This window comes from Chrysemys picta, chromosome 11, assembly GCF_011386835.1.
Source record: "Chrysemys picta bellii isolate R12L10 chromosome 11, ASM1138683v2, whole genome shotgun sequence".
Lineage (NCBI taxonomy): Eukaryota > Metazoa > Chordata > Testudines > Emydidae > Chrysemys > Chrysemys picta.
Genome location: NC_088801.1, coordinates 46,576,473 through 46,595,036, shown reverse-complemented (window position 1 = coordinate 46,595,036; position 18,564 = coordinate 46,576,473). Strand labels below are relative to the sequence as shown.

The 18,564-nt window shown below is 44.2% G+C and overlaps 2 long non-coding RNA genes across 2 annotated transcripts; one reads left to right on the top strand and one right to left on the bottom strand.

Annotated features, from left to right (window-relative positions):
• Positions 1-6,334: 6,334 nt before the first annotated feature.
• LOC135974264 (uncharacterized) lies at positions 6,335-12,997 on the top strand. The gene is made up of 3 exons (XR_010591482.1): positions 6,335-6,632; positions 7,819-7,942; positions 12,126-12,997. It is a non-coding gene; the product is annotated as an uncharacterized LOC135974264 (long non-coding RNA).
• On the bottom strand, positions 7,937-16,244 carry LOC135974265 (uncharacterized). The gene is made up of 3 exons (XR_010591483.1): positions 15,722-16,244; positions 9,157-9,307; positions 7,937-8,232 (listed from the first exon to the last, which is right to left on the bottom strand). It is a non-coding gene; the product is annotated as an uncharacterized LOC135974265 (long non-coding RNA).
• Positions 16,245-18,564: the final 2,320 nt, after the last annotated feature.

Here is an 18,564-nt window from a genome sequence, read left to right as displayed (position 1 = left end):
CAGCTCAGAAAGGAGTAAACCTTCTAACTTTCCTAAACTGAGGTGTCTTATGTTATGTAATATGCAAAGTGCTACATACTGAACTCTCTGGGTTAATTTCTTTTCATAATTGAGATATTAAATAATTTGAGGTTACAAATATAAGACACATCCTTGCAGTAGTAATGAAGAATGCAGTTCTGAGCTGTAAGAGGAAACAATTCTAGCCTTGCAGTGGAGTGTAAATCAGTCTATAAGGTCCCCGCAAGAGAATGTCTGCTCCAGACATTAACGGAGTGGAATAGAAACATTCCAAGGCTGACATAATCAATAAAACAATGTGCACGTAGCTGCAACCATAGCAACATGCAGTTGATAGATGAGATGTAAACAGGACAAAACGGCACAATCAAAGGTTATGGTTAAGTCAGGGAAGATTACAAGTATTGCTTTCATCTACAAAGAACAGGTAGGAAAGGCAGCATTAAAGCATTGATCCCCAATCCACTATTGGTGTCTGCAGCAAAGAAACAAGGAAAAGGCTCCAAAGCCTTAATTGCATTTTTGTAAAGGACTATGCCAAACAGTGGGCGTTAGTCCACAAATCTCAGCAAAAGAGACAAAAGAGAAGATCGTTTCTGGGCACCTTTTATGCTTCCTCATGTTTTCAGCTCCGGTTCCAGTGTAAATTTTAGGAGCCTTAGGGCATCTCTAATTCATGGACTGGCTGTCAATTGCCTGAAGAGTCATTCTATTGACTGACAATAGCTAGAAAGCAACAGCACTTTAGCCGTTTCTTCTCCTCCAACTCCATGCCTTTCCCCAGGGCTTGACACTGCCAGAATGGCATAAAAGGTCTTGGCATAAGAGAGAATGAGCTGCATGGAATCTAAGTCACCAGATGAAAGAGTCTCCCATTTTGCTGTTTCCAGATATGGTACCAAAAGCATCACTTTTGCATGTTTATGGTCAACTGTGTTCAATAATCAGCTAGTGCCTCAAAGAATTATGGCCATGAAGTCAAAGCGAAGCTTAATCTCTGTTCACAAAATACATACTGCCTAATGCCAAAGCTCTTTGCTATAAATCTGCTGTAGTTCAGATCCCATATATGGTGCAGCTCCTCTTCTTCCAAAATTTGCACACTGCACCAAAGCCTTGCTTGCCAAAGATGAAATTAAACATAAAATACTTAACTTTAAAATTTCATATTCCAAAAACCACTTGAGTTGTGTTCCCACTATTGTCACCAAAGGACTGAGATTGGTTGAAGCATCCCCTGATGTGCTACCAGTCTGGGAGATTACAGCTGCAAGCATGACACATGTTCATATTTTTCTGGCAGTAATAGTTCCATAAAATTCAACAATACAGAAATAATAATTAAATAGGCTGATGCCACCGAACTCAAGGAGAGATTTGCTATTGACTTTAGTGGGTGGAGGAATGGGCACATTGTCTTGGAGTCCTTTGTGGTGGTCTGTAGAATAAAAACGATATGAAAACCAAATGCCATATGTGCTGCTGGAAAAGGGAGTATAAGGGGAGTTTAATGAGAGTAGCTCTCTTCCTCATATGAAAAAGTCTGCAAATGGGAAAGTCTGAGAACCTATGAACTTGAATCATTCATGCTTCATTTCAGTGGGGGGAAAACTCCAGGAGAAGCTGGTAAACTTAAACTTCATCACACACACACACACACACACACACACACACACACACACACACACACACACACACACACACACACACTCTGTACACCATCCTTCATTCATCACTTAGATTTTCTGCAGCACCAGCTGCCAAGTTCAAGTACACATGTAAAAAGACAATTTGGAGATTCTTCAGAAACAAGCTACACAAGTGGATCTTCCTGAACTCTCTTTGAACTCCAGACGGAATGCAACACAGTTAGCTAGCCTAAACATTGTTTTAGTTTGAGAAGATTCATTTACACAATTTTTTCTCTGTCTCATTTGTGGTGTTAGAAGAAATCATAAAGGAATGGAACCAGAATCTTCCCAATTTTTGGCTTCCTGTGCATTGATAACCAAGATAACTTCTTCATGATTTAGTTATTGTTAGTGAGCATGCATGTATTAACATCTAATAGAAGAGCAATAAACACTATATCTAGAGTGAAGTCTGATGCTAAAGGTTGAGATTTATACACTGCAAGCCCTTGTCTAGTTCAGCATGATTTGCCAGGGCTGCTTTTTTTTATTTTTTTATTTTTATTATTATTATTATTATTATTATTAAGTGGAGAGGTAGCTGAAGTCTTTTTCCAGGTCTTTGGGACACGTTCACTTTCCAGAATAGAACAGAAGCTCAAAAATAGAGGGGACATGTTGGCCTTTATCTGTGCTTTATATGCAATTTTATAAAGAAGTGTGATGGGATGAATGAGCCTACTTAGGGATCTTGCAGTAATGTCACTAATCCCCCATTCCAAATAGCCACATCTGAATTTTCTAACAAGGAAGGGTGGGATGAATGCTGATGAACTTAACTGTATGCAGTGTTGTTGTAGTTGTGTTGATCCCAAGATAATAGAAAGACAAGGTGGGTGAGGTCACTGGCAGCAGACCACTTCCAAGGGAGCAATGATAGGGTGACCATACATCCCACTTTGGCCAGGACAGTCCCTTTTTAAAACCCTGTCCTGGCCGACCTGACTTTTTTGGCAAAAGTGGGCATTTGTCCCCTTAATCAGTTGGCAAGAGCCAACAGGACAAATGCCCACTTTTGTCAAAGTGGAGTGTAGAGGAACATGCGGGGGGTGAGTGGTGATGCCAGCCCTGCGTAGGGGGTGGGGAAGAGGTAGGAGGAGGGCTCAGAGAAGCAGCTCAGGCCAACCCTGAGCAGGGGAACGATCTTAGGCTAGCCCCACATGTCCCATTTTCCCTTGGGGGAAATATGGTCACCCTAAGCAGTAGATACTAACCAATAGCTGGATGACTGTCAGACATGTGGCCCAGATCAATGTGCTTTGGCCCCTCAAGGAAGAATACCTGCCCACTTATCACCTATGGGGCTATATCTGTCAGTGAAGATGAGGAGATGCTTCTGAAAGGTAGTGCAGATTCAAAGAAGTTATCACTGTTTTGAGTGCAATCAGTAGGCTTGTCAGTGGAAGGGAGATTTAAAAAAGAAACTAGTGCTGGGGAATCCAGACAATGCAAACAGTACATCAGAATTGTAACTTTGTGTGGACAGTTAGAGGGCAGTCAGTTATAATCGATAAAGAGACTAAGACCATGTCTATACAACCTGCAATATGAACTACAAAGGTATGAATTGCAGCATGCACTAGCGTGTTACACTTTAACTCCCCTGTGTGGACGCAGCTGGCACAAACCTAAAGATACCTGTGTGAAAGCAGACTACATTAATGCAAACTAGGTACTTTTTTCATTTGTGCAGGCAGTGTCTGCACAGAGGAGTTATGGAGTAGTATATTAGTGCACACTATGCAAACTGTGGGGCTGTGTAGACAAGCCCTAAGTCTAGGACAAAAAATTCAGAACTGTCCTAACTGAACTAATTTCTACTCCTCAGATTTTTGAGTACAGTGTTGAGCAGCTGCAATTCCCATTGTCTTCACTTGGTTTAAGATGTCCGTCAGGCTTAAGATGTCTGAATTGGTGCATCTCAAGAAAAAAGGCACTCAAAAAGAGAGGTGACCTCTGGAAAATTTTAGCCACAGTAGGCTTGGAGACATCCTGGCTGTGTGGCACACCATTACATTTGTAGAATGTTTTAGTTTTGGAGCGCAATGTTCCAGATGGGTCACTGGCTGTTCTCATCTTGCATATGAGGACCAGTGATATAAGGAAGCTGCATTTTCTTCCTCATTTCAGATTAGATTCTTAGAGGTGGAACTATTCCAACAATCAGTGTGATGTTGGCTTCCAGCCATTTCCTCTTGACAACAGCCAATTATTGCTTATTTTCATAGTACTGCTCAAGGAACAGTGGATCCCCTTTGTGTGCCGAATGAATGTTTTTGATGTTGAAGACTATAAACCAAATGCTTCTTAAACGGTGTTCTTACTGTCTCTTTCATTCACCAATACCCACAACCATATACTAGGTTCATAATGTGAAAGACAGATGCAAGAACACTGTATTAACTCATAGCTGATTGTTGACTGACCAGTTCTTGCTTTAAAACATTGGTTTGAGTTTAATGCTCATAGTGCCAAAATGACAGGCTGGGGAAGCGCTGGATTTTTCCTCCGAACAAGCACAGCACAGACAGCAGCAGTGCAAACTTATCCACACTTCTCTGACAACATGCTTTAGTTCCCCGCCTGGAGGGACCACCCCTAAGGAGCATATCATGAAATGCTAGTCTACACCTCCATTAAATTCTTGGTTTAAATTCTGAGGCCACCAGATTTGTCAAGGTTAAAACTATTAGGCTGGCCTGGATCAAACAGGTGAATATGGCAGGTGAATCCCCCTTAATTATACATTCAGACACAGTTTAAGATTCTGTAATGTGATCTTCTATTCATTTAGATAAAGCATTACCTTTTGATTTTCCTCACACCTGGCACTTTAGAAACTGATTTACTAAAATATTGTTTTTATTATCATCTTTCTAAAGGGAAAAAAGCCACCCGTCTGTTTTATTCCATCTTGTTGGTTCTTTATTGTCATTCTTCTTAAATTTCTTTCCCCCCCCTCAAAGACAGCCTGTCTCCAGCATCGTTTTCCCAATCAAGTGCTTTCTTTTTTGTCTAATTAGATGACTCCAGCTAGCATGAACTATACAATAGACTTAAACAACATCAGCAGCTGATAGCGTAGTGTTGCCTAACAACTTGCAGAGCAGTTCCTCCATTTGTGCTTAGTTACCATAGTAATATCTGCCCACTGGTGGTGGACCCATTTAGAGAGAAATTTAAATGAAAACAACTGTCAGTATAACATGGTTGAGATTTTAACCACACAAACATTAGGAAACTCAGTTATTCCCAAAGCAAATGTAGCCAGGCTCACTTTTGCATATGAAGTCTCTGGGTTTTGGATACATGTTTATTTTCTATGGGTCCAATTATCTGTTGCCCTGTCCCTGCATTGGGTGCAGAGATGGATGGGAAGGGCCACGGTGGCCGTGTCACTTTTGTGTTCCAAAGCCACCTTTCAACCACCAGCATTTTGGAGCTATTCAGGAGCCTGCCGGCTCCCAGTGTAAGTTAGGGCAGTGTACAGTTTGCTTCCAAAGACCCCTGATGAGTGATGGGAAGCAGCACCGAGCCCAGGGGGGTGGTGCTAGCACCAGCTGTAAACCGGCAGAATAGTCCCTGACAGTACACATGTAGTGTTCTCTGTGGGATGTTTGTTTCTTGATGGTCCTGGAGCACAGTCTGGTGGAGAATGAGGTGAAGTAGCAGTGAGGGATTTCTCCTAAGTTTAAGGCTTAACACAAATAGAAAAAATTAAAAATTGGCAATGCCTTCTTCAGGTATTTTACATTATGAAAGAATGGGAAGGGGACTCTTCCAAAGTAAACTATACCTGATGGAAAGGTATGTCACCTGACCAAACTCTGCTATGAAACATGGGGTCTGAGATAGAGCTAGGCTTGTGATTCTCTCAGCTATTCCTAATAACTGGGAGTGCTCCAGAGAGATCCACCCTCCTTTGGTGCTGTGTGTGTGTGTGTTTGTAGAGCATCTGCCATCTCCATTAAAGGTATTTATGCCCCCATAGAACTGTCACTCTCTCAACAGAATTTGACTGGTCCCAAAGTAGTTTCTGTCCAGTTCTTGCTGTAACCATGGAGGGGTCTGCACCTGCAGTCTGGCCATCTAGGCCCTGAATCAATATTTTATGACATTAGTGAATTAAAATAGTTTAATAACCTAATTAATGAAAGCTTGAATTTTCAAAAAGGGCCTAAATTCAATGGGAGTTGGGCACCTAGCTCTTTTATGTGCCTTTCAAAACGTCAGGCAATGTCTATGCTACAAAGAGCAGTTGACATAAATTACATCATCGTACAGCTGCTAACTTTTGTATATCACTCAGGCGCATGGATGCTTGTATCAGCACTGTGCTTTCTCACCATGAGTGCTAGCATCAATGCAAAATGTGGTGCCGCTATCTGGTTTAATGTCTTGTGTGACATTTTCTCAATGCTTTGTGGGACACCAGAGATTTGCTCAGAGATTTCTGGGAACTAGGGGTTAAGTTCCAACCATCCCAAATTTTCATGTCATTTAAAAAAAAAAATTCCCCCAGTCTCACGCTTTTCAGAAGCACAGACCCCTCACAGTTCAGTGCAAGTCTCATGAGGATTGCTAAAACAGGATGCACCATTCTCCTGTATTTGCAGGATGTGAATGAGTACTGCTACAACTGGGACTGCAATGAAGAAGATGGGGAGATGTTCAAGCGCAATAACTGGATGATGATGATGGATACAGCAGAAAAAAATGCCAGGTTGCTGCTCCACAACTCCACACAGTGGATCAATGCTTCTGGGCCCAAGAAATGAGCACTGACTGATGGGACCATATTATAATGCAGAATTGGAATTCACTAGCAGTGCCTAAGAACTTCTGGATGTTAAAGGCCACGTTCCAGGATCTTGTGCTGAGCTCACCCAGATCTCCAGCACAGGGACACCAAAATGAGAAGTGAGTGGTGATCATGCTCTAGAAGCTTGCAATACTGGATTGCTATTGGTCAATGGGCAATCGGTTTGGAGTTGGAAAATCCAGTGTTGGCGGTTGTCATCCAAGTGTGTAAGGCCACTAAGTGTCTCCTGCTACATAGAACTGAGAGTCTTGGTAATATACAAGAAATTGTGGCTGGATTTGCAGCAGTGGGGTTCCGGAACGCAGTGGGGTGATAAATGGTGCACACTTCCCTATTCTGGCATCAGCCCACCATGCCACAACCAAAAGGGCTACTTTTCTATGGTTGTGCAAGTGCCAGTGGATGGCCGGGGACATGTCACTGATATCCGAGTGGGCTGGTCAGGGAAAGTGGATGATGCTCACATCTTTAAGAACACAGCAGTTTTCAAAAAGCTGCAAGCAGAGACATTCTTACCAACCAGCAGATTACTGTTGGCGATACTGAAATGCCAGTAGTGATTCCGGGAGACCCAGCTAACCATTTGTTCCCCTGGCTCGTAAAGCCATACACTAGCAACCTCAACAGCACTAAAGAAGGATTCAGCTACAGGTTCAGCAGGTGCAGAATGCCGGTTGAATGTGCTTTTGGTAGATTGAAGGGATTCTGGAGCTGTTTACTCAGTAGATTGTCTTGCTAAGATCCAAACATCATCATGGTTATAGCTGCATGTTGTGTATTGCATTATATCTAGGAGGCAAAAGAGGAAGAGCTACCACCATGGTGGAGGGACCTGGGGGGACTGGCTGTCGATGGAATTTGATTAGCCAGACACAAGGACTATTAGAAGAGCCAACCATTGAGCTATCCAGCTGAGGGATGCCTTAAAAACATTTTAACAATCTGGCACAGTAGGGTTGTCTGTTTTTATGAAAATAGCATCTCTTGTGTATGAAGATTAAATAGTGATGGGTAATTGCCTCCTGCTATGAATAGTGTATTGCTTGGTATAAACTAATAAAGACACTGAGTTTCCAAAAATAGAACTTTATTGTGTGCAAAGAAACACACCAGGTTAAAAATCTTTTACCAGCATGGTAACAGGGTGAACCATACTCTAAAACCACAAGTAAAAATGGAATTGAACATTTATGGTCATGTATTTAAACCTATTGCAACATAGTAGGTTGTAGCTACACATACCAACGGATATATGTAGCTGTTTTTCTCCTTTTTGTCCCCCAGCATGGAGTGGAAGGGTTATGGATGTACACCATGCTGCCACCTGGTATGTTGGGGCCATAGGGATCACCAGCCATGATGTTCTCCAAGGATTGGAAAGGCTTCTGAGTCCAGGGTCTTTGGGCAGGTAGGTCAATAATGCTCTGCAACATATGAGTTTATTGCAAACCTACAATGTCCTGGTGCATTTTCCAATGTGCCTCTTAGTCCTGTCACCTCTCCTGCAGCAACTGCTCTTTCCATTATTGGTCCTTCTCCTACGTCATGGTCATATTGTCTCTCTAAGCTCTGTGTTCATGGTCCAAGGCCTCTTGTCCTTGTTCATGGTCCTAGTCCTCTTCTTTTTCCTCCCGAGCAGGGTTAGATATTCAGCAGGCATGGAGCGGGAACCTCTCAAGGCCCCCAGGCCGGAGACTGCTGATTAAAACAGAGAAAGAGCATTATATTTACAGTCACAGTGGAAAGGGAAAAGATAAGTGTCCAAATTCCCCTACATCATACTTGTAAATACTTTAAATAAAACTTACTCATTGTGACTTTAGCTTTGGAATACCTTAGTACTGCGCTGCTCTGCAGCGCAAACCAAATCAGGCTAGTCTCGTGGGGAAGGGCAGGTGTTCTGTTGCATGGCACCTGTAAATGCTGGGCACCCCTCTGCAGGTATGAGTATAAGGAAAGTGCAATGAATATTGGCAGTATTTGGACAGAGGTGGAGATTTTGGGTGATCTCTCACTCCTGCGGGTGACAAAGGCACAGAGAACCCAGCTGCTACTGGCATCCTGAAGCCACTTAGGCCTGTATCCTGCTAGATTCTTTACTGCAATGGTGCCAGCCAAACTCCTCACAGATTGGCATAGGAAAGTCTCGTATCAGGAGTGGAAGAAAGAAGGCTGCTAGTCCTAGAAACATTCAGGAGAGGATTGCAGAGTATGTTCCTAAAAGTTTCATCGAGATCTCTCAAGAAGACAAAAGGGACATTCTTATCAAGATTAAAAAAAAAAAAAAAAGCACACCTCATGGTCCCCCCCCGCCTTGCTGAACAAACCAAAGAATGGAAAAGTGGATGCTGTGTCTCTGTTTGATCTACATCCATCCGAGCACAGGACACTAATGTGGATTATGTAATCAGACTGCCATACTGCTATTTAATTTCCCCCCCTAACCTGTAAAATAAGCAATGAAAAGTCTATGCCTTTGTTCTTTAAGCTTACAGATGGGATGGGTACAATTTTTTTTATTGGAGAAGAAAGGCAGAGGGAAGGAGATGGGGTTTGGGGCAACAATTCTTTTTTAAAAAATTAAGGAATAAACCATGTACATGTTTACCCGAGCTCCCTTACCCTTCATCAGCAGGCTCATCTGCACTCCCCTGCTAGGACTGGCAGGACTCTGGTGGAATTTTAAGCAGCTCCTGGCTCTCAGCGTGGTTTGTCTCTCCCTCACCCCCTTCTCCTCCTTGCTGTTCACACAAGAAGTTTCTGCTTGAGGTTCCTGCAAAAGTCCACAGTTGTAAGCCAGGTGTTAGTGAGGTCACGGACATATATGGCATGCAGTCTGTTGTAAAAGGGGCAGATGTGTGGGGCAGCACCAGATTTCTTGTCACCCTTCCTCGAAGCTCTGGTATCTCTGAAGCGCCTTTGCTTTCACATGGCAGCGCTGCTCCTCCCTGCTGTGTCCCTGTTTCAGCATCACTAGCTTTTACATATCTGTGCTTGCCCAGCCTCTCTTTCTGACAGGTGGGGATATCCAAGATGTTTTGCCTGCTCCAGGCAGGAGTGCATCTAGTAGCTCTGTGTGCATAGAGCCGGCATGGATGGATTCACCCACATCAGTGGGTGGGGGAACTTGATGAGGCCAGCAGTAAAAGGGGAATAGTCCCAGTAGCAAAGGATGGAGACACTCACCAACAGGCAAGTAGGTAGCTCCTCCCCCTGGGAGTCTCTAGCACCCATTGGTCAGCTGTGGGAGAGAGGTGCTGATTGGCCAGCATTCCCCAGCTCCCAGGATTTAGCCCAGTGCAGGGGCCATTAGGAACCTCTTTAGCTCTGCTCCAGCAGCCCACACTAACCCACCTGAATTAGGAATGGGACCCAGCCAGACAGATGCTGTAGATCTAGCTGATCACTTGTTTAGAGGGTCAGGAAGAAATTTTTTCTCCCAGGGGACAAATGGTAGAGAACCAGGGAGGGTTTTTTTGCCTTCCTTGCAGCACCTTCAAGCCACAGTGGCTTGAGTAGGAATGCGCTCAGTACTTAATGGAGGTACTGGCTTATTGTTGGTTGTTCATCGTAACTTGTGGCTGATTTCCAGTGCGGTTAAGAGAATAAAATAAAGAGTTCCCAGAGGGATTTTGGTAGTGGTCCTTGGGCTCATGTGATGGGGTGAGACCTTGTGGCCTTCAGGGGCTGAGGTCAGATCTTGTGGCCCTCGCAGGTTGAGGACCCCAGTCTGCTGCACCCTTTCTCCCCTTCCTGGGGGGAGGGTGCTAGGCAGGGCCGGCTCTAGGATTTTTGCCGCCCCAAGCAGAAACAATTTTGGCCGTCCCCCCCCCCATTTTTTTCTTACCCCACCCACGGCCCCACCTCAGCTCCACCCCTTCCCCAAATCCCCAGCCCTGCCTCCTCCCCCCAGGCTCTCAAGCCTAGGAGGGAGGGAGGGAGGGAGAGGAAGAAGCAGCGCGTGCGCCGTGGCCACTCGGGGTCTCCCCCTCCCTCCCAGGCTCTCAAACCTGGGAGGGAGGGGGAGCAGCGGCATGCGAATCAGCTGTTTTGCGCGCCGCGGCCGCTCGGGATCTCCCCCTCCCTCCCAGGTTTGAGAGCCTGGGAGAGAGGGGGAGCAGCGGCACGCGAGCGCCAGCAGCGGAGGTGAGCTAGGGTGGCCAGTGCACATTTTTAGAGGCGGCATTCTGGCGCTGGCTATGCTGCCCCTAAAAATGTGCCGCCCCAAGCACCAGCTTGTTTTACTGGTGCCTAGAGCCAGCCCTGGTGCTAGGACTCAGACTGAGTGGAGTCCTGGGAGTAGGCTGAGTTGAGCCTATCCCATATTATTGGTTATATGGTAAGGAGCCCTTAAACCCCTCACTGCAACCAATTAAATGCCTGGTATAGGGGAGTATGGGTGATGGGGACGTAGCACCTCTCCCCTGTGTTAAAGTATAATAAAATTGCACCCTACTGCTTAATTCCATGTGTTTGTCTGTCCTCATTTTGCTGTTGTGTTCACATCAAGTTGAGCTGCTAGGTGTACACACTAAGATGGGCAATCAGGAAAAGACATTTCAAAAACACAGGAGGGTTTAAGTGTGTGGGGGGGTGGGGGGGGGTAGGGAGGGAGCTTCAGGTCTTTGTTACTCCCTGGGCAGTGGAGTTCAAAATTGTGAATGGAGTTGCCATTGTCTCAGAGGCAGGGGCAGTGCGGGACAGCTACTGAAGATTGTTACGGTCCACATAAATAATACAGTGAACCTAAGTAGGTCGGTCTGTGTGAACCTAAATAGGTCAACCATGGCTCTGTGCCATTTGAGGAGGTGTTATTGCATCACTGTAATTGGGCGCTTACATCAGTGTGAGACGAAATTTTGGTGTCGACACATGCACAGCTAGCTTGACAAGTTGACTTATGTCAACTAACTTTGTAGTTTAGACTAGGCCTTAGTCTAAATGTTTGTGGATGAGGTTAAAAAAAGCTCCATGTCACATGTTCAGAAATATTCAAATCCTTTAATATATGTGAAAACAGTTAAACGGGGTCTGAGTTACACATAGCCTAGAATGCTAGTGTTGGGCCCATAAATTTTAAACCAGTGACAGTTATTAGCTCATCTATTTTGCTCTTAAGAAAAGAGCCTTGGGGATTCTTTAGTCTTTTTTAATTTGGATGCATAGTTCCAAAGATGGTTCACATAATTTGAAGATGGAATAATGGGCTCTTCTTTCCTGAAATGTGGACTGCTTTGGTTGGTTAGGTTTTCTGGATTAAAATTCAATTTAGTTAAATGCTCAGATAAAATGATGCTTTAATTCAGTCTCCAGACAAGCATTCCCCCCCCCCCCCCCAAGCAGTAATTGTTTGCTTTGCTCAGCGCATTAAGCAGTAGTAATATTATTTGATATCTGACCTTCTAGGCTTTTGTCTTTGAATCACAGTGTGAAAATCTCCATTTAGAAAGCAGTGTTTATTGACAATGCCTTAATTGCTCCATCCCCAACCATCCATTGTTAAATAGAATGAAAGTGGTACTATTGTGTAAACAGGAATAGGATGGAATATTAATTGAGTACTGGTGATGTATTTTCTTTGTAATTTACAGGCTATCACTCTGGTTAATAACAAGACTTACCGTATCTATGGAGACCGTAGGGGGAAAAACAGCTTCTGCATCTAAGGAATATTCAAGGAAAGAAAATGCTTTGGTTGTCTTAAAAATCAGCGCTGATGTCTTGTCTGGTGACCTTGTGGAGCTCTTGGTGTTAAAGAGGAAAGCAAGGAAATGCAAGTGGAATTTGAACAAATTAAGGGGAAAAAGTGATCCCCGGCACTTGATGTATTTTACATATGCACTGCTGATGATAGATAGTAGATTTTAATTGCCAAATCAAATACAAGTAAGTGAGTTACCAGGGTTTTTGCTAGACACTCAACTCAGAGCCAGTTTGGCAAGTTGAGTTTACCCAATTTCCTTGTGTCTTGAATCCATGAGTTGCTACTTTTTTGTGCTTTAGCAATTGAAGATGAACTATAAAGCCACCACATTTAGATCTTGGTCCAGAATTTGGGGATTTTTGGATCAAGGGTTTTTCTGTGGGTTGATTTTTATTTTTAGTGAGCTTCATGCAATGATCCTGTTGTGAGCTGGGTGAAATCTTGTTATGGGTTGAGTTCAAACCTCCATTGAGATTGGTGGATGTGAACACATCCCTCAACTAACATAACTGTAAGGATATGCCAATCACAATCCCTCACCTAAAACAAAAGGCTACATGAATCCACCCAGGAGGTTTGGATGGAGGGGTATTTGCTGAGCAGTGTAAGCAAGGTCACCCTAGAGAAGTTCTGGGTTTGGGGTGCTGACTGAAAAAACGCTTGAGCATGAAAGCTAAGAAACTACCCCTTTGCCTTGGGTTCCTCCTGCAGTCAGAGAAACAGAATTGTGTACATTCCTTGTAAATAAACAAAATTGCATCAGAGAAAATACCTGACTCCATTGTCAATTTCTACTCCCAACTGGAACATCCCAGGGCCCTGAATTTTGACTAGCTACTTGGGTCAAAAAGGAGTCAATTCATTTTAAATAACTAACTAAAACAGTCATAAGCCAATGGTAAAGACCCCCTCTCCCCCACAAGAGTTGCTTTATTCTAACACTAAACAAGACCCTTTATGGAAAACTGTACTGGTCCTAAAACCCGTTTCTCTGCTTCACTGTAAAGTCACTGTCTAGAACCTTACCTACCTCCTTCTGTGTAGGTTCCTGATGTAGACTGAAAGGAACAGTACACACATCCTCACCTTTCCCCTCTCTTGCCTTTATTTTCTGTGTAAACCAATGTTGACCAGAAAAATATGTAACAGATGATAGATTTTAGGCATGTCATGGACTTGGCCACTTACCCATATCACTTCAAATTCTAATCTTCAGGAGAGTTTTGTCTTTGTGATTTACCTGGATTATCAAATTCCAAAGATGTAGACTCCTTTTCAGTAGGTTTAAAACTGCTGAAAAGGGTTATTTCTTTTTCGAGTGGTCCCTATTGTATTCCACTGAGGGTTATGCGCATGCGCCTGGAGCCGAAGCTTATGAAAGTAGTACTGTTTGACAATCTGTGCATGTGCCCTATGCTGCCTCATGGTTTCGCTCGAGGTGATAAAGGGCGCGGTAGGCAACTAGCATCTCCAGTTTGTTTACACCGCCACATGGGCCGAGTTGGAGCTTCTACTCTCCTATCATCCTAGTGACACACTTCCCAAAACTTTACAAAAATATCCTTAGTATTATTCGTAGCTTAGATTTATTATTTTTGTTTGTTTGATTTTCCTTCTTCATAGCAGATTCAAGACTTGGGATGCTGCTTTGGTGGTGTTTCCTGCTGAACTCCCCTTTCCCACCCCCACCCCAGTACTCAGGCCTGGGTTCTGGCTTATGCCAAATATGCCAGGGTTCAAAACCTGTGCTTCCTGCCCCTGCTCTTTTTCCATCAGTGATGAGCACCAGTGCTATTTATACTGCTTGGGGGAAGCCTACATTGCATCCAGGTGCAGTATCTGCGTCTTTTCCTGCCCATACTTGAGAGAACCAGACTCTCCACCACAGGAAATGCCTTATGGAGAGGGCTATGGGAACAGCCTTGGATCTCATCTGGGGAACCCCCCCCCCCTTGTACATCAGCCTTGGAGCGCATACTATTATCATCAGTGTTATGTGACTTTGGAACCAGATAAAGACGCTGACTGTTTCTTCTTGACCGAGTACCTTGATCAGTCTCAACTATGCAGGGTGTCAGGGTGCAATATTACCAATGACAATAACTAGTATGTAATATTTTACCTCATTCAGTTTTATCAGGATAGGGTGGAGGTCTCCTAGGTTAAACTTGAGGGAGCTTTGAGTTGCATTTCAATCGTGAACAAAGAAAATCTGAGCTGACTTTTGCAGCCCAGAGTCTGGATGCTTATCTAACATTCCGGAATCCTCAAGTCTGGTCTATTCCGGCCTGGCCTAGATCTATACTGAGGTGATTAGTGGGGAAGAGGCGGTGATAAAGAAATAGAGGTGAAGGGGCCATCTGGGACTAATGCAGAAAACGAGAAGAAAGATATCACATCCAAAACCATTCAAACTGGACTTGCAAAAACATTTGCCTCAGATTTTGATTTTGTTAGCACTTTTTGAAGGCCCATGTAAGACATGGAACAAAGATACTTTAAAACTACATCACAAAAGCTGTTGTCATCATTGCATTGATAGAGTATGAATAACGCACTTTATTTGGTTAAAAAGAAACCAAGCATTGCTAGGAGTCCAAACATACTGTAATAGCTCCAGCTGAACGTACCCCTTTTCACCAGATAACATAACCGTTAAATGTTTAGATGAAGATGACTTGGCACTTAAGTTTTCCATTGGTACTTGTAGGTGATGGGTTTAGAGAAATGTTTTGCTGCAGCAGTCCACAGTACAGGATGACATAAGGTTATCTTACAGGATTGTCCATGAGTGACTGAATCCCTCCTGCAAATGTTTTATCAGGTGAGATTAGTGAAATGCTCCAGCCTTATTTTTCTGTGAGGAAGAAGGGAAATAACTTTTTTAAATAGTTCCAGGAACAGCCAGTGTTTATATGAGTCTCAGATGGAAGATTTCCAGATCCTCTCTGTAAACCTTTATATGAAACCATGCATAATGTATAGTTTACAATTTGGAGTCATCAAAAGTATGTGACCATTTGGATGTTCCAGAAAATATTGGATTTGTGTCACAGAAGAAGTCCCTTGGAGAAACGCAGATGGTGTACAAAAGACCTAGATAGGTGCCTGGAAAAGCTTGGTGAGTAATCTGAAGGTGAATTATCTTTAATTGACATCGGATGTGCTTTCATTGTCATAAGTCTGATAATGAGACTGTATGAAAGATTTCACTATGGAATAATACTTACTGCTTCTCTGTTAGAAGGGCTGTAACTTCAAGCCCCCTGCTCTCTTGTCTTCTCCTCTGAGAAGTAGTAATGAGTGGATGATTGAAAATAGTAAACTGTGGAGGCTTTTTAAACAAAAAGAAGAAACTGACATGACACTTTTCACATTCCTACGTAGATAGGGAATCTGAGCTGCACCCAGGAGTTAAGTGAGTTACTCAAGGTCACACAGGCAGCACTAGGAATATAACCTACTGCAACAATTCAGACTCACCCCTGCGGTGCCTCCTGCTGATTGTCCTCAGGAATTAGCTCTGCCAGCCTTGGAGCGCCCTCTGCAGGCTGGTGATCCTCCTTGCCACTGGCCCCATGTCCCTCCCAGGACCCCGGTGCCTCTTTCTCTGGGTGCTGCCCCCTGGCAGTACCCCCACAGTTCTGGGTCGCCCCCTCCCAGGGGAACCCCCACCCACTATCCCCACTTAACCTCAGTCTTGGCTACTGCCCACTCTCCATCTAGCCCCCGTTCACTGGGGCAGACTGCAGTATCAGCCACTCATCACAGGCAAAGGGGTTCAGATCTGCTGCCTCTGCCTACCCATGGGCTGCCCCTGCAACCCAGTACCTAATAGGCCTTACCAGGCCTGCAGCCTGGGGCTTTCCTAGGCCTTTCTCCAGCCCTGCTCCACTCTAGGCACTTAGTTAAGCTCCCTGCAGCCAGGCCCTTCTCTCTCTGAACACAGAGAGACTGTCTGCTTGAGCTCCTGGCTCAAACCTTTATAGGGCCAGCTGGGCCCTGATTGGGGCATGGCCGCAGCTGAGCCTGCTTCCTCCCAATCAATCCAGGCATCCTGCCCTTCCACAGCCCTCCTCCAGGGCTGTTTTAAACCCCTCAGGGCAGGAGTGGGTAACCACCCCGCTACACCTACATTATAGCCTGATTCCCAGTCCAGTCTCTACCTCAGCACCACTCTTCCTCTTTGTCCATTACTCAAATACCCTTCAGAAGATGTCATTTTTAACAGAGTAAAGATCCAAATGATGCTGAAATAGTCAAGAAGCGGAAAATAGCTCCTGTGGCCACAACAGGCCTTTTGGAATAACAATTTTGGCTAGATACCGAATTGAATTTACTTAGGTCCTAGAAAGATGTACATCTTAAAGATGGAGTTGAAAATAAGAGTGCATCAGACAGCAGGATTAGTCAGTTTGTGTCTGGCAACCACTATGTCCAATTTACTGAGGCATAATTTTTGGATGTTGTCCATTTCACAAGTAAGCCTCACCAATACAATTTTTCAATAGAATCCCTTGGGAACTTTAATAGAGCTGAGTGAATTCAAATAAAATCAGACAATTCATTCTCAAAATATCACAATACTTATTCAATAAATTATTCCACCAGCTCCTAGTCAGACTTATCTGAATTAGAATATTTCATGCTTACAGAATCATATACTAACTGTCATGAAAAAGTTCTGAAAGTCTGCATTTTCAATGCCCATATTTCAAGAAATAGACACAATTTTCAAAAATTCAGTTTCCTTCCGTTGCCTACGACTCTATTTTTATTTGGAAGGAATCTTCACTGTAATGGCTGCCCTTCTTTGAAATCAACACTCTCTTCCCTTTTATATTCAGTCACATAATGCAAAGCAAGTTATTTTAGTGAACAGGAGCTGCAAATGGGAGTTTTGTGAGGGAGTGTGGGAGCCAAATATACCTAATAAACATTCTTTAAATTTAGGCCAATAACCCAGCCCGTCCCCCATACGCACAAAGAACAAACAAAAAAATCAACCTAGCAACATTTGGCAGAAATAATGCAGGCAGAAGTCCCACAGCAGTGTGGGCAGTAACCAGTATATTGCATTGAATGCAGCATGTAGGATTACCTGCCTTGGTGGCATGTGTGTGCAAGCAACTTATGTCCCTCAGAGACTAGGGGCTTGTCTACACTACCAAGTTTTGTTGACAAAGCAAAAATCTCCAAAGGGTGTTCACACTTGCTCCTTCTGTCGACAGATCATGTCCACACTGGGGACACCATCATCAACAGGGTGAGCAATGCACCATGGGTATGTATCCCACAGTGCAGTGTTGTGGGAAGGAAGAGCTGATCGTTGTGCAGCTTGGGATTCTCTCTGAGTTCTCCCACAGCCCCCTCAGCTGCCAAGAACAGCATCATTTGTAGCTCCGTGAGCTCTCAGTGCTGAGGAATGTCAAAGCAGCACAGCAGTCTGTCCCCCTGCTGCTGTGTTCCTAGTGCCGGGCAGAACAGGAGCAGTCCAATGATTTGCTCTTTGTTTGTTCCCCAAAGGGAGCAGCACACAGATACTTTCCGGAGCTTTAAAAGCAGAGGGGCACATGCCTGCAGGGAAGCAGAGAGCAGAGCAATCAGGGCAAGCATTGTGGGATACAGGCGGAAGCCAGTTCTGTCGACAAAACAATCAGCAGTATCTACACCAGCTCTTTGTTGACAATAAAGGAAGGGGAAAAAACAAAAGTTTCTTGTAGGGGTGGATGTTTTTTGTCGCCAAAACTGGGCGTTTATCGCAACAAAAGTCCCATTGTATGCTCTTGCTGTTTTGTCGCCAAAAGGCAGTTTTTGGCAACACAGCTTGCCAGTGTAGACAAGTCCATAGTATGGGCTCTTCAGACCAGAGTGGCTGAACTGGAGGAACTAAGGGGGGCAGAGAGGTACATAGATGTGATTTTCTGGGACACGGTAGAGTGGTCCCATCCCCAATTGGACAGACTCTATGCTGTTGAGGAGGATGAAAATCTTGGGGAAGGAGAACATCAAGCTGGACCAGAAGGAAATGATCCTATAGTTGAGACCCTCCATCCAGTTGATGTCGTGGTATCTTCTTGCATGGAGGTTCCCCCCACAAAGGGAGGAACCCAGGGTGCTGGAACAATTTTTATAGTGAGGATGCAGCGAGCCATTGAACCAAACTGTAAACCCTGTATATAATGGAAACCACTTCAAGCCAGAGGGTGCAGCAGCACCCTCTGCACCCCTAGTTCCAGCACCCAGTTATTAGGAAGAGACAGATGATAGTAATGGGGGATTTGATTATTAAAAATATAGATGATTGGGTTTGTGATGAACAGGAG